The 10,811-nt window shown below is 34.0% G+C and overlaps 1 long non-coding RNA gene across 1 annotated transcript in view; it reads left to right on the top strand.

The window, feature by feature from the left end:
* The first annotated feature begins 8,992 nt into the window (after positions 1-8,992).
* LOC112139956 overlaps positions 8,993-10,811 on the top strand; it is a 7,444-nt gene continuing 5,625 nt past the window's right edge. The window contains exons 1-3 of the long non-coding RNA XR_002918084.2: positions 8,993-9,108; positions 9,213-9,312; positions 10,311-10,405. This is a non-coding gene — a long non-coding RNA (uncharacterized LOC112139956). The remainder of the gene's footprint in view (positions 9,109-9,212; positions 9,313-10,310; positions 10,406-10,811) is intronic.

Raw genomic sequence — 10,811 nt, 5'->3', positions numbered from 1 at the left:
CTTGAATTTTAATAGAATTCTATTTAAATGTAATAAAGTTGGAAGTCGATGATTTCAAATCAAAGTTAAAATCATCCAAAAACACCAGAAGTAAATATAAAAATACTTTAATCTGAAGCTTTTCTTTAAAATGATCAAATGAAAATAAATTTGAGAACATTTCTGATGTTTGAATCAATATTTTTATTATTTGTTTCTTTTAATATTTTTTTTTACAATTAAATAGATTTTAAATCTGTTTGTTTGTTTGTTTGTTGTATTGTTTGTTTGTTTGTGTTTTTGATCTCATATTTAGAAATATTGAAGATAATTAATATAAACTGTTGTGTAAACACAAACGTCTGAGTTTTTAATCATCAAGACGTTTATTTCTCTTTTTTTTTCTGCATTTAAATCTTTTAATTTGTTTTTATTTCACCTGAAGCTGCTTTAAAAAGTTTCCATAAAGACTCAAACGTGACGCGATTCGTCCAGAATCAGTCAAAACATTCGTCGCTTCAGTCTCAACGTTTGTCTGAACTTTTCCTGTTTTCACGTCTTTTAGGAGGAAAATCGTCATGAAGCTGAAAATGAGAAGAAACATTTTTCAGCTTCTAAAATCTTTTCAGTTACGTTTGATCAGAACAAACGTTTCTGAGGTTCTGCTCCAGAAAATCTCCAACTGAAGCTTCAGATCAGCTGCTTCAACAAAGATCCAAACTTACTGAAATAAAGTGAAATGACGTCGGAAAGAATCAAACCGATTTAATCAGAAATGGATCAAAGAAATCAGCCGAGGAACAATTAGGAGAATTCAGGAAAAAACTGAAGAAAAATGCAAAGAATCTGATTCATGATCCGAACAAACAAGATTAAAACTTAAAAAGATTCAGTCTGAAAACTCATCAGAAAAATGAGAATAATGATGAAAACCATCAATAAACTCAAACAATAAAACGAAGAAAACGTGGATAAACAATAGAAAACAAAACATTCATGTTCAAAGAATCTCGAAGAATATTTAAGGATTAAACTATGAAGACGATAAATCAGTCGCTTGAATAGAAATAATATAAGTTTAGAAGTCTGTGAGGAAGTTAAACCAGAAGAAAAAACCTCAAATCATCTGGATGAGTTTAAATAACAGAACTGATTAGAGATCAATTCTATCTGTCAACGACTGAAACTGGAGATCATGAACGATTCCTGTTTCTGAAGGACGGATCACCATTTCGATCCGGATTTAAGGACAATAGAAACACTGAAGAGAAGTTTGAATTGATCTGAATATTAAAGTAATAAACGGAGTAAAACGAGATTTGTTTGTCTAAATGATAAACTGTTTAAGAAGCTCCAGAATGAACTGAATAATATCGAAGAAAACCTGGAAAAACTTTGATCGTTTAAGGAGTGAAACCAGGATTCAAACTGAATTTATCGGATTCACTTCTTCAGTTTTTGTCGAGAAAGTTCAAATCTGCAGAAAATCCTCCTAAAAACTGAAGACAGACGCTCGTGTCAGCGGGACATGAACAGGAGGCGGAGCTAAAGAAACTTCAGTCGGACCTGTTTGTGTTCAGATCACATCTGAACATCTGGATTCAAACCGCTTTGAGACTCTTCATCAAACCAATGTGCCTCCCAAGTTCTGTCATGAGGGGGTCAGAGGTCGCGACCCTCGTTGGTGACATCATCGTGTACTGAAGTATTTCAGATGTCAGTACTACGTTACAGAAGTATAATCTACAAATACAACCAGTTTGAATGAAACAAAATCCTAATTTATGCTTTTCCACCAACAAACATGAATGTTGACAGAAAAATGTGATTTTTCGATCCTGTCCACTGAAGAACATTCAAACGTCTGGATAGAAACGGATTTATCTTTAAATTCATCATTTAGTACGAAGTTTGATAAACGTTTAATACATTTAAGTTTCTTTATTCAGACTGAACTTCTTCTATTACAAATCAAAAGAGAAGTTTACATTTTACTGCAATGATAAAAATGTTTGTTATTTTATCACTGATGTACTTTTTAAACATCATTTGAATAAATGTTCCTAAAATGAGAGATAATTCATTTCTGTCATTCAGAACTTTTATCATTTTGCAAAGATTTCCCTGCAGGTTGAAGTTCGGACTGAAGGCCGGTTTGGGTCGGCCGCACTGGCTGATGGGAAGTGGAGTTCATCAAGAGACACAAACTGATGTTTACCTGTCAGTAACTGTGATGTGCAGCTTAGAGTCAAACGTATTGAGACGTCTGGGTCATGCGAGAGTAATAAATATTCATTTGAATGTTTTCTGTCTCTAATGATCCTCAATAAACCGACGATGAAGGAACTCTTCTTCATCCTCGTCAACCAAACACCATCCAGGTCACAAACATCTGCATCACTACACGTTTTTAAAAATACTTTAATTAATGTTAAAAATATTAATGTTAAAAACTAGTTTTTTTAGTCTTTTTAACAACAAAATTGTTAAATTTTCACTTCAATGATTAAATGATTCCAGAAAACAGAAATCCTCTTTTCCATCATGAAGTTAAAGGGTTAATTAAAGTCCTTTTCCTCCTATTGTTACCGTCAGTAATCAGATTACATTTCCCCGTCCTGTTTCTGATCTTCTACAGGATCACAGCTGATTTAACATAAATCTCTTTGATTTATTATTTAATCTGTTAGTTTTCCTTTACAAACATTTCCAAACATCATAACAATAAAGAAGAAATGAGACGATTAAGGAATTAAGTTAAATATTAAGTTTTTACTTATTTAGTCGACATAGAATTTCTAGTACGACTCATAAAAATGTTTTTCAGAAACGACATTATTAATCATAATTCTTGTTCCAGAAATGATACTTTTAGTTTCTTTTTCATAATTTAAGACTAATTTGTTTCCGTGGAACCATCTTAGTAACGAGACCGGATCATGTTAGTAATGACTGATCATAAATGAACCGTAAACATCATCAACAAATAACAGAACATTCTTCTTTGAGATTCCATGAATGTCATTGATAAATAAAGAGTTTGGGTCTTTATGTTAAATGTTTCCCTTTAGATTTGAATTATTAATCTGAACATTTCGTCTATTATCAAAGTAACTTTACGACCATTTGGACATGAAGTCTCTAACTAACCCTTCTAATTACACAGTTTTGCTAACAAAATATGATTTACAGTATAAAATACTCAGTTTCAGCCAGAATCTGGTCTGTTCAGTGAATAAATGCTGTAGACTTAAATCTGGAACTGATATTCAGAAAGTAGATCATTTTTTCAAGGAACACGTGTAATTTTTATCTTAACTATTTTTTTATTATTTTATAAAATTATGAAAGTACAGATACAATTCTATTATTGTGACATCGTTTTGTTGAAATATTGAGATTATTTTGGCCACTTTCATTTTTTATTGAATAAATTCTGTTTCTAAAAGATTGAAGATGAACATTGAGACTGAGAATAGAGTCTACGGTCTTTACTCCAATCGTTTCTATTCCTCCACACTCATTAAAGTTTTATCACTTTTTCTAACAGCTGATAAAACATTGTGTTCTGTGATCAATATAAATAGAGTTTACTAGTTTCTCTGTATGATACATTCATTATGTTTTCATTCTCAAACTAGAGTTTCATCGTTAATCTCCTTCATACACAGAATATTCTGGTTTCTTTCACCTCAATGTCGTTTAGTTGCATCATTTAAAGTTTCCCCTATTTCCTTATTTCTATGCTTCTTTTTTTGAATGTATTTTCTAATCTTTCCAGTTCTCCTCATTACTGTCCGTCTGTTTTCATACATTTATATTGAGCTTTAAGAGTTTTAGTTCTGTGTTTTACATCATTCCTGTTCATGTTATTTAATATTCCACAGACCTCCATCACATCCGTTACATTCACACTCTCCGATCAGGATTAAACAAATCCAATCCCTTTGAGTTCTAATCTACGTAGATTTAGAGTCTCGTCTATTGGAGGTTTTATAATCATCTTTAACTGAGATACAGTGAAATCAGGGAGATGATCTCTTAATTCACTCAATAATATTCCATTCTGAGGGATGTCTGTGTATCATTTAGGAAAACATTGTATATTGTTGTTACTATAGTAACGGTGTAATCACTGGAAACATTTTACTGTGAATGTATTTATGAATTCTTTAATCAGTTTGGAATTGTGATGATGGATCAAGTTCAGATTAAAATCCAGGATTTCTTTGGAGTATCAGTTAATTCTGATGATATTCGTCGATCTGTTGAGCTCTGTAAACACTCATGGTCACTATCATTCCACATCCAGCACTTTATTTTGAAAAGCTTCTGCATTTCCTGTTTGTTTCATTTCTGAACAAACAGAATAAACCTCAACTGGTCCAACTGATCCCAGAACTCTTCAGTCAACTTTGATGTTTATGTTTATTGTTGTTTATTGTTTTTACCGACTCAGGTAACGTTTCTGAATAAGAAAAGAAAGTCGTGAAGAATCTGATAATAATCTCTGACCAATCACAGATGATCAGGAAACCAGACAGAGACTCTGATAATCAAACCTGATCGAGGCGTCTTCGGTTCTGGATCACCTCCATCATTGTGATCTACTTAAGGTTATTTATCTACTTAAGGTTATTTATCTATTTAAAGTTATTTATCTATTTAACGTTATTTATCTATTTAAAGTTATTTATCTATTTAAAGTTATTTATCTGTTTAAGGTTATTTATCTGTTTAAAGTTATTTATCTACTTAAGGTTATTTATCTGTTTAAGGTTACTTATATATTTTAGGTTTTAACCTGAAAGTGTTTCTCCAGGAAGTGTTCCGATGAGTTCCTCAGTCTGAGGCTTTGAACTAAAACGTTGTTCTGCTCAGATGTTCTGGAGGAACCTAGAAATGATCTTTCCTTTCTTCTGGTTTAAATACTGAACATTTTTAATTCCGTTTTTACCATTACTAACATTTTTAACTCAACCAAGTCCAGGATGAGATTTATTAAACATGACATTCATTCTTTTTCTGGATAATTCTTGCCGCTCTTTTCTGTACCAGAATCGGTGTCTCGGTGTGAGAGGAAAACGTTTCTCCTCAGACTTCTGTACAATAATTAAAATAAGAATAAAGGAGCGATGAGAGTTACTGTACAACTAATCCTTTACTTTGTATAAAATTCTGATGTTTTTGAATCATTAACGTGAGATTTCCGTCTGAGTTTATTCAGAAATATCATTTCAATAACGTCAGACATTCATTTGGTTAAATTAGTGTCATATTTTCATTATTTTAGCAGTTACTAAAAATGATAAAATGTATTTTTTGCAGTTTGATCATTTATTACAGAACCATGTTTTTGTCTTATCCAGTTATACTTTAGTAATTTACATTAATGTAACTGTGTCTGTTCTAGAGCGGTAAACAGAAGACTCATCTGTAAACAGCAGTAAAGGCTCTAGAACGGATCCTTGAGGAACCCCGTTCATAACTTTTAGAAAATCTGAATAGTTCTGGTTCATTTGTACAAACTGCTGCTGGTTTGTTAAATAGCTGCAGTTAAACTAAATATTCAGATATTACAGAAAAATGAGGAAATCAAATATCTCTAACTTTAAAGACAAACATACCAGGAATTCTTGGTAAAAATAATTCTGATCTTGCAAATCAAAATGTTCTCAAGATATTTAGTTTAAGTTTGTATTTCCTCTAGTAGTTTTAGATTGAACAGCTGATAAAAATCAAATGATTTAAAATCATGTTCGTTTTCTCTTATTAACAGCATTTATAAACACATTAGAAATAAACGTACTCATGTACTTAGATCTGCAGAACATGAATGTTTCAGTGAATTATCTAAGAAACATTCAGGAGACATTAGATCCTCACAGAACGTTCTGAATGATCTGATGCACAGATATCCTCACAGGTTTGGAGGGCGAACATTAGTAATGACAGCTTGAATGTAACTTCTTCTTGTTCATATTGTTTTGGACACCAAGTTCCTTCTTGTCCTGATGATCCACTAAACGTTCTTCAAACCTCCAGGAAGTGAGACATCAGTGATGAAGAACAGCCTCTGGTCCACCAGCTGAGATGTTCTTCTGGAGGATCTGAGACTTTGTGAAGTCTGACTTGTTTAGAGCAGATGTTGTTTCAACCACTACAGACACGTCGATCGTTCTCACCGTGGAGACTGATGTGAGTCTAAATCAGATTTCAGCAACGTGCTAAAGTTTTGGTTAATGTGTTATCTGAGGTTTTCATGGGTTCATTTTAAAAGTTTAGCTTCTATTTTGGTGACAGTCTTTGGACTAATTTAGGTTACTAAGAATTTTAGACATTTTGGATTCTAGCTGGTATTTCAGCAACGAGTTAGCCTCTTTGGCTAATTCTACTGAGGTTTTTAGAGCTAATCTGGAGTTTAGCTCATATTTTAGCAAAACACTAAATAGTTTTGCAAAACTGGCATGTGATGTATTGGAGGTTTTTAAGCAATTTTACCAATTTTCAGAAGTTGAGGTGAACTTCAGGCTCTCATAGTTATTTTTAGTCTTTTAGCAAATGTAACATTTAGCAAATAACTTTAGCATTTTCAGCAAATCCCACCAGCAATTAAAGTCAATTGCATCACTACTTTCAGCTAAAACATTCACACCAGTTTTATCACAAGTGATTCTTATTTTCTAGTTTATCGTGTTCTTCAAACATTTTAAAATAACTGTTTTATAAAAACAAATACTTTATCCTTAAGAACGTTAATTCTTTACAGACATCAGTAGACTTTGGTGTCTGTAAACATTAATACTTTCATGGCTCTGCTTGACCTGCTCGATGAATTAACTGTGTCCTTATAATGAATATATTTGTAGTGTTTTGGCCGACATTTCCAAAGCTTTTGATTGAATAAATTCTAACGTTTTATCAGCTAAATGACGTAATAAGGATTTCATGATTAACCGTCACTAACAGAAGTCGGTTCGTCTCCATGGTTACAGCTCTGATGAAGCTCCAGTATCTTCTGGGGTTCCACTGTTCTGTTTTAGGGCCGTTATTGTTTCTTCTTCATATCGATGGTTGAGTTTCAAAGGTCTTTTGTCCACTAATGCTAGTCTGACTTTCTTCTGGATTTCTTCATATTTTGGAATAATATATATTCATATATTCATTTTTTTCATGAATCTTATGTATTTTATTTGTGCTAAACCAAGTGATTTGTGCTTTAGTTCCTTTCATGAAGAGCTTTACATCAACATGTTCAACAGAAGTCCTTGTATCTCCAGGACAGTGAGGACAGTAAATCTGGTTTCTGCTTCTGTTTCACATCTTAAAAAGAGAAACCAGAAGAAACAATCTCAGGTGAGGTTCAGCACCTGTCCCCACACTGAGGAGTTTGGAGGGTCTAAGGACGGAGATGAGCAGTTTATTTAGTTTTCAGCTGTTGTTTCTATTTTATGACCGAACTTCTGCTTCTGTAATTACAGTCGTGAAACCAATGAGGTCAATAGAATAAAATAATACGGACTCAAGGTCCAAACAAGACCATAAAACTATTCCTTTGGGATATTGGGCGACATAAATCACATTGAATTGGATTAAACTAAACACGACATATTCCTCAAGTTTGGTTTTTACAAATACTTTTTTAAATAATATTTTATTAGTACAACTTTTCAGAGTTTCCCGTTGAGCGTTCCAAACTTTAACCCTAACAAAACAAAAACAGTTCAAGCGACTTGAAACTTTAAATCCTAATAATTCCTGTTTCCTCCTGAGATTTTCATCTTCTGAGGTGAAAACAGAGTTTTTGTAAATTCTTTGTTTTTAACTTTAAGCATCACTAATAAAGTTTCCTGTTTGACTAAATCCTCAAGTTTCATCGATCGACTCCACAGATAAAGTATTTGTATGATCTCTGTTTATGACTTATTGGAATAACCTTGTTCTGCAGTGATGATGTTGAATCAGTTTCATATGTATTACTCCACACGTCAACACCGTACGTGAAATAAGGCTGTACAGTGGAACAATGTGACCTTCTGAACACCACAGGATGAATACAACTTCATATTCTAAACAAATACAACTTTAGACACTTTTCTTTTAATATTTGATACTTGCAGCTTCCACGACCATTTTTGTCCCAAATGAACCCAAGAAATCTAAACTCAGATTTTTCAGCTGTTACTCCATCAGCCAATAGTTTTACTCCCTCCTGGTTTAATTAGTAAAAACATAAACTTTGTCTTTTCTAAATTCAATGAAAGCTTAATATTATTAAACCAATATTTAAGTTGGACCATTTCAGTATTTTTATTAAATATCTGAAATTTGATCCTGAATCAAACATTCTATCATCAGCAAATAGAACAAGTTTGAAACGTTTGAGATTCACAAATGTCTGTATGTCTAACAGGAAAAGACCAGGACCCAGTATTGATCCTTGAGGGATCCCACGCTCTATATTCATGTCTGAGGAATGACCAGTAAACTCTACATGTTGATGCCTTCAAACAGCTGATGAACCAGATAAGAACCTCTGACCCCAAACAGATGAAACTTTGGAACTGAAACAGATCAACAGCATCAAATACCTTTAAGTCAATAAACAATCCTATCGGGTATTTCTTTTCATCAATTACTGTAGAGATATCTTCTGTTACTTTCATCTTAGTGTTGGTCGGTTTGTCTGAAGACCACATTGAGTCATTTATTAGCTTATCAATGAAGAGTTTAATCTGAGAACAAACAGCTTTTGAAAGTAGTGATAAAACCTTTGACTCCATGTCCAGCACTTTATTTTGAAAAGCTTCCTCATTTCCTGTTTGATCTTTCATTTCTGAATTGACACAATAAATCTTAAACTTTTGCTTTCAGACAAAAACAGAAAAAGAAAAAAGAATCTTTACTGATCATCAGATCTTCTGATCATCGGACCGATCCGGATCTCAGAGCTGTTGGTTCTGTTCTGATGTCACTTCAAGGAAACCAAATGTGTTTGTTTTTCCTGTTTCAGGTTCAAAGGGGCGGAGCTAACTCCACCTGATCAGGTGAGAATGAAGAACAGCTGCTCCTGAGGATTTCAGTCCAACCTTTTCTTTCAGGTTCTGGTCGGGTTCTGGAGCTCTGAAGGTAAAAGACTCTCTTCAAGGTTTCTGTGATTTTTCTACCTTTTTACTCCGTTCTTCAGCGAATGTCAGAATCAGAGAAAGATCAACGTGAAGCTTTGATTTCAGGCTGAAAACTCTCAGTTTCTGAAAGTTGATCGAAGCAGAAAAACCCAAATATTTCTGTCTGAACTGAAAGATCAGGAGGAACCGGCTTCACTTTGTTCAGGTTAGAACACATTTTCAGATCTTTACATCCACAAACTCACAACAGTTTAACGTCTCTGAACACACAACCATGAAGAAGCTGAAACCACGAAGAAGCTGAAACCACGAAGAAGCTGAAACCACGAAGAAGCTGAAACCATAAAGAAGCTGAAACCACGAAGAAGCTGAAACCACAAAGAAGCTGAAACCATGAAGAAGCTGAAACCACAAAGAAGCTGAAACCCACAACAACACAAACACACAACTGAAGCCAAAACTCCACAAAAAGTTTCAAACCTTCAGGAAACCAAAGTTTGATCTTCAAACATCTTTAATCTGCTGCAGATTAGAATCAGACTTTAGGATCAGATTATTATTGAACAGGAATCGTTTGATTTTAGTGACTTTTTCTTTGTCACTTTCATTACTTTTGACAGAATGTTAAAATCACGTCTAAAACACCAAAAACGAGATAATTTAATAAAAAACTTCATATGAATTCAGATCAGATTTCCTGAATTTAAAATCTTTTTTGTCAGAAGTTTAACTTCATTTTTGGGACTGAATCCAGAATCAGAAATCTGAATTCTTGGATTTTCTTGATGCTTGTGTCTGTTGAAGTTGAGCGCCGCCTGTAGAGTGAAACCAGAACTGCATCTGGATCCGATCCTTCTGATGTTACTTCATGACTCAGAGGAAACATGAAAATGATTCAGAGTTTAACATCAGGACTCAACAATATTCAGTCTAAGATCAATACGAAGTATTTGTTGTTTCTTTGACATTTAATAGTCAAAAGACCTTTAAAATGTTATTTATCACATTTCTTTCAGGTTTTTTCTATTTTCAGATATTTTGACATTTAATTGAAAATACAAACATGTTTATAAATGGACCAGATTCTATTAGTATTATTTCTTTTAAGAACTCATATCTGTACTTTGATTCCTGATTCTAAATAACTTCATTAAAATCTGATCGTATGTTTGAGTTGAGTAAATCTGTAAACTCTTCTATCAGAGGATGAGACGTTACGTGGAGGCAGCGGCGCCCTCTGGAGAGAGAATGTGGAAGGACCTCAAGGGGAGGGGCTTCTGCTCTGGGAGCTCCCTCAGGTGAGTTCAGGTGAAGTGGGACAGAGGTCAAAGGTTCACGTCACTCAGGAACATGAACTGCTCCGATAAATCGACGTTAATGCCGAGTCGTAACTGTCAATCCACCAAACGACGTTGGGAGTAAAACTCTACAGTTTGGTTGAAGACTTTTCTGTGGTCGTTTCACGTTTGCAGCTTTGGAAACGGCCGCCGGCGTTCACGGCTTCAGCTGCTTAATCTGACAGGAAATCACTTTAAATGTAGATAAGGTAGATATGGTTTCTCAAACATACCCACTTCTACAGAGTGTAAACAGCAGCTGTGTGCAAAGCATGATACTTGCTGCTCATCCCTTCTTGACCTCGGCCATCCCTCCCTCCTACCGACTGATCCTCATGTACTGCGTCGTGTCTGCATATGTGCTTCT

This window comes from Oryzias melastigma, linkage group LG5 (genome assembly GCF_002922805.2).
Source record: "Oryzias melastigma strain HK-1 linkage group LG5, ASM292280v2, whole genome shotgun sequence".
NCBI lineage: Eukaryota > Metazoa > Chordata > Actinopteri > Beloniformes > Adrianichthyidae > Oryzias > Oryzias melastigma.
This window is presented reverse-complemented; position numbering and strand designations above follow the sequence as displayed.